General features: G+C 34.9%; 1 non-coding gene across 1 annotated transcript; it reads left to right on the top strand.

Annotated features, from left to right (window-relative positions):
- Positions 1–2,858: 2,858 nt before the first annotated feature.
- Positions 2,859–2,965, top strand: LOC120576252 (small nucleolar RNA R71). The gene has a single exon (XR_005642329.1). It is a non-coding gene; the product is annotated as a small nucleolar RNA R71 (small nucleolar RNA).
- The last annotated feature ends 2,515 nt before the right edge of the window (positions 2,966–5,480 follow it).

Raw genomic sequence — 5,480 nt, 5'->3', positions numbered from 1 at the left:
ACTTATACTACTGGCACTTTGAGAATCTTTAAAGGTTAATGCACCACTAAGATTAAAACGCGTTTCCTTAAAATACCTATTCATACATTTACTCAAGGGAAGCAACTTTGTGTTTTTCTCATTGGAGAATTTTATTCACTTTAAAACAAGATGTGGGTATATCAAGAAGACTTAAAACACAAGAGTTTGCTTTCATGTACAAGAATCAACCAAATAAGAGGAGACAAGGAAAATTTTGTGTCATGATATTTTCAAATAAAATTAGCTACTTAACCATGCCTTTTACAATAAAACTATACAAAAGAATAAAGTTTAAGGGAGTTTGGAAACACTACGACTAAAGACACTTTATTAGGCTCCCCCCACACTTAGGAGAAGCATTGTCCTCAATGATTTAAAAGAAGAAGAAGAGAAAGAAGAAGATGGTGAAGAAAGAAGAGAAGTAGAGAAGAGTAGAGGAAGAGGAGAGCTCACAATTTTATTGAATTCCATAAGGTAGACCTTGGAGGTGAAGGTGTTGCATCATGTATCGGAACATTTGATTGTTTTATTCATTTATTTGAGTGCCCCTTAGGACATCGTTTCTTAGCCCGATCATTTCAACACGTTGTCTTTATTGCTCGGTGCATGTTCTTTGAACTTTGGTTTGCATCCATGCCCACCGTTCATCATTATAGTTGCTACCGGCTTCTTGTTAATGGTGCAAGTTTGCACCTACCTCCTCTTCATTACCACCATCATCACCATCATTGTGTACCTGTGGGTTAGTGCCAACATAAAAGTTTTCTACCATCTTTGGATTAGTAATATCTGAATTAGGTAGAATAATCAAGAAATTAGCATTATTGACTCTCCACTCATATTGGGGATTGTGAGAAGGGCCATGGATTCTAAAAAAAAACATAGTAGTGAGGGTTTCTAAGTATAGATAGTAGTTTCCCTCAATCCAATTTATCCCTTTGTTCACATTGACCTCAAATTTTCTAACAAATGAAAGTGATGATTGCACCCACCACTATATCACCTTTATATCCAGTTTCTTTCTAACAATTGAAACAAGATAATAAATCAAATAATAGCAAATGTTAACATGGTGGTTATAAGCCTACAACAACTCAATAGTCCTCATCATTCCTACCTCTTTTCTACCCCATATGGTACAAGCAATAACCGTGTGAAGGTACCTAAGCACAGGGTTGTGAATTTATTCAACAGCCTAATCACATGTTCATCTATTTCTAGTCTATCCATAGCATTAACATCAAGGTACCTGCAAGGAGAGATAGTTCTAGAGATTAGAGATTTATACCTAATTCTTTACTCGGAATCCTTGAATTGGATCCCATGATTGCGGGTTGTTGATTGCTTCTTGCTTGCACCTCTTCCGGAGGCTTCAATATCCTCACCTTTCCTTTTTGATGCCATTGACCTTAGCTTGGTTTGGGTGCTGGTGGATGATTGTTGGTGAAGTTTGGAGAGAATTATGAATTATGGAAGAAGGAGTATAGATGTTATTTGATATGGATACGGGAATAAAAAATAAAATTTTTTTTTTTTTTATATTTTTGCTGATGGGTTGGTACGGCCGTGCCACCACAGGCACGGGCCGTGCCAACTTTCTGGAAAAAGAGGGAAGATTTTTTTTTTTTTTTTTTTGGGTGGGTTTCTGGTCAATGGCTTCAAATTTTTTTCACTTTTTCGCATCATATTTGGACAAATACCTACAAAACAAATTAAAACAACAAAACAAACAAAATAAAAGCATTAAAACTCATGGGTTGCCTCCCACGAAGCGCTCTTTTAGAGTCATTAGCTTGACGATTAGAAGGTTTCTCTACCCAATACCCAATCTTTCCCAAAGGGATAGTGGCATCAACCTGAGATTCTCTCCCAAATCACACATAGTTTTTTCAATGGTTTCACTCTCAATCACACAAGGGGTGGAAAAACTCTCAATCACTATGAAGTTAGGCTTAGCAAGCCTTTGTGGGACATGGATTTTGAGTTTATAAGGTGGTGAAACTATTGGCTTATCACTCTCTCCTATGACTTTCTCACCTTGTTGCTTTTCACTCTCTATCTCACCCTCAATTGTCTTAGTTTTCATAATGGTGTCCTCTAACTGCTTAGTGTCCCTAAGTTGAATAGCATTTATAAGGCCTTTGGGGTTGGCTTCAGTTTGACTTGGAAAGACTTCGGGGGTTTGAGAGGAAGTAGCTACTTTTTGGGCTACTTGAGAGATTTGAGTTTCTAGCATTCTAGTGTGAGTAGCAATGAAGTCCACTTTAGATGTAAGCTTGACAAGAGAGTCATTCAAAAATCCAGTTTGATTTTTAAGTTCTTGAAATTGCTTGGATTGCTCCATAGCATGTTGTTCTAGTAAAATTTCCAAGCTGGATTTCTGAGGGACTCTTTGGTTGTTTGCATAAACGGGTGGTGTTGTTTGTTGTCCAAAGGTATAAGAATTTTGCTCGGGACTTTTAGCAACACTACCTAGTTGGCATTCAACACCAGTATGGTCAAGTATTCCACAAAATTCGCAAGGTGGTGAAACAAGAGCAGGTGTGACGACACTTACAGTTAATTTATCAAATTTTTGAAGAAGTGTGTCCACAGATAGATGATCAAGGGTAGAAACCTGGTACATACCTGCCTCTTTTTTAGAGGGTGGAGGAGTAGCTTCACTGATAACTCTCTCACTTGTCCACTGATAGTGGTTTTGTGCCATGTTCTCGATCAAATCATATGCTCCTGTGTAAGTTTTATTCATCAAAGCTCCACCTGCAGCTGCATCAACATAAATTTTTGTGGTACACTAGAGACCATTATAAAAAGTGTGTATAATAAGCCAATTCTCGAAACCATGATGGGGGCAAAGCCTAAGCATTTCTTTGAAACGCTCCCACGCATCGTAAAGATCTTCACCATCTTTTTGAGTGAATTGTGTGATTTGACTCCTCAATTGAGAAGTTTTACTATGGGGAAAGAATTGGGAAAGAAATGTCTTCCTCATTTGGTTCCATGAAGTGATAGAACCAATTTGCAATGAATGAAACCAAGCACTAGCTCTATCCCTCAAAGAGAAAGGAAAGAGGTGCAGCCTTACGACCTCTTGGTTTGCCTTCAAAGTTCCACTGAGTCTTAAAAAAGTTGAAACATGAAAATTCGGATCCTCAGTGGGTGATCCGAAAAATTGATTTTGCTGCACCAGGTAAATAAGTGCAGGCTTTATTTCAAATTTAATATCCTCAACCGTTGGGTACACAATAGCATCGTACGGCTCATCTGAAGATGTGATTGCATAATCTTTGAGAGCACGTTTCTCAACCATATCGTTATTACTGTGTGTTTCTTTGAGCCATCCCTGAAATCAAAGCGGTTAAAGATAGAAAATAAAAAATAATAAAAAATAAAAATAAAATAAAATAAAATAAAATAAAATAAGAAGAAAGGGAGGGAGAGAGATTTTATATATAAATATATATATATATATATATATATATTTTCTTTTATTTATAGAGAGAGAGAGAGAGAGAGAGATTTTATATATAAATATATATATATTTTATACAGAGCGAGAGAGATAAATATATAAAAAAATAAAAAAAGATAAGAAAAAGAAATAAAATATTTATATATATATATATATATATATATTTTATTTACTTAAATAAATTTTTATTTTTATTTTTATTTTATTTTTTTAGACTAAACACTATTGAAAAGTTAACCAAATTACAATAACTCCCCGGCAGCGGCGCCAAAAACTTGATGAGATAAAACCGCAAGTGCACGGTTCTATCGAAGTAGTAAAATTAGAGTATCGTTTCGACAGGGAGTTACGAATTCAATCAACTTTAGATAATGATTAGACTAAAGTTTTATAAGATAGAAAGTTTTGGATTTTTAATTGAAAGTAAATAATAAAAGAAAAGATAAAAGCCTTGGGATTATTGGTTCATCTAATTGACAAGTTCTGCACAAACCAAACTATTAAACTTAAAACCTTATGTTAGACCTAACTTCTAAAGACAGTTTCTCTTTTGTTCCTCTAGCAACCAAGCCTATTTCGCTGACTTGATTACTATTAGATTTTGGTCCTAAGTTGCAACCAAGCCTATTTCGCTAACTTGATCACAATTTAGAATCCTTGAAGTTCGAAACTATATGTCTCAAAGATTGTAAAGACTATTTCGCTGCCTTTACAATCTTTGTCTAAATTCACTTGTTCGAATATCAAAACTCCACTTTCGTTTTATGAATTGATATTTGAGATGATGGACGAACAATTATCAAACCCTCCACTTTCGTTTCCACAATTTGATAATGGTTAATCCATGTTAAAGCGGTGAATTTAGATTAGAAATTAGGATTACATAAGATTAAGGTTTAAAGCTTGGTTTGATTAGGATTATGTCATTAGACTTATCCAACAATCCCAAGACAAGAGAAGTCTACTCACTAATGTTCATCGTAGACAAGGAGAAGAAGAGAGAAAGCATAAAAGTAAATAACAAGAAAGTAAATGAACTTTTATTAGAAAGACAATTGTCACATATTGCATACCAAGAAAAGATGAATATTTGTGATGGATGGCTACTCTATTTATAGCATTTGTTTGACTTAAAATCTAAACTATTACATTCGGGCTAAAAACAGAGTAGCTTAAAATCTAAGCAAAAGCAGCAAAAGTGATTCTGGAGGGTGGAACGGCCGTGCCAAGGCTAGCACGGGCCGTGCCAGGCTTCTGACTTGGGGGAGACATATTTTTGTCTCTCAATCTTCATATTTTTGCATCCAATCGGCTCCAAGTCCCTTTCTTTTGCTCCAAGACTCAATCCATCCAATATTCATTCCTGAAATATAAAATATGCAATTGTAGTAATATAATTCAAAAAGGAAATATTATAAATATAAATATAACTAAAATCTAAATAAAACAATACTAAATATTATGGATAAAATAGATATAATAATGACTCATCAGTACTCCACAAAAAAAATAGAGTTATAGAGAGAAAGAATAGAACTTTACAAGAAATGCCTAGATCCATGATTCATGAAAACAATTTGGCTAAACATTTTTGGGCAGAAGCAGTGAATCCAACATGTTATGTCCAAAATACAATCTATATCAGACCTATCTTGGAGAAAACAGTATATGAACTCTTTAAGGGAAGAAGACCTAATATCTATTACTTTCATCAATTTGGATGTACCTCTTACTTTCTAAATAACAAGCTCTACGTAAGGAAATTGGATGCCAAGGCCCAAAAGGGAATCTTTTTAGGTTACTCTGAAAGGTGAAAGGCATACATATTGTATAATTCAGAGACACTCTGTGTTAAAAAATCAATGCACGTTAAAATTGATGACAAAGAGCCTGCAAGTGAAACTCCAGAGCAAGATGAAAGTTTTGCAGATATACAGGTTACTGAAGACAGTCCAGAACTTGATCAGATAGCTGAATCTGAAGATAG

The sequence above is a fragment of the Medicago truncatula genome, chromosome 6 (genome assembly GCF_003473485.1).
Source record: "Medicago truncatula cultivar Jemalong A17 chromosome 6, MtrunA17r5.0-ANR, whole genome shotgun sequence".
Lineage (NCBI taxonomy): Eukaryota > Viridiplantae > Streptophyta > Magnoliopsida > Fabales > Fabaceae > Medicago > Medicago truncatula.
This window is presented reverse-complemented; position numbering and strand designations above follow the sequence as displayed.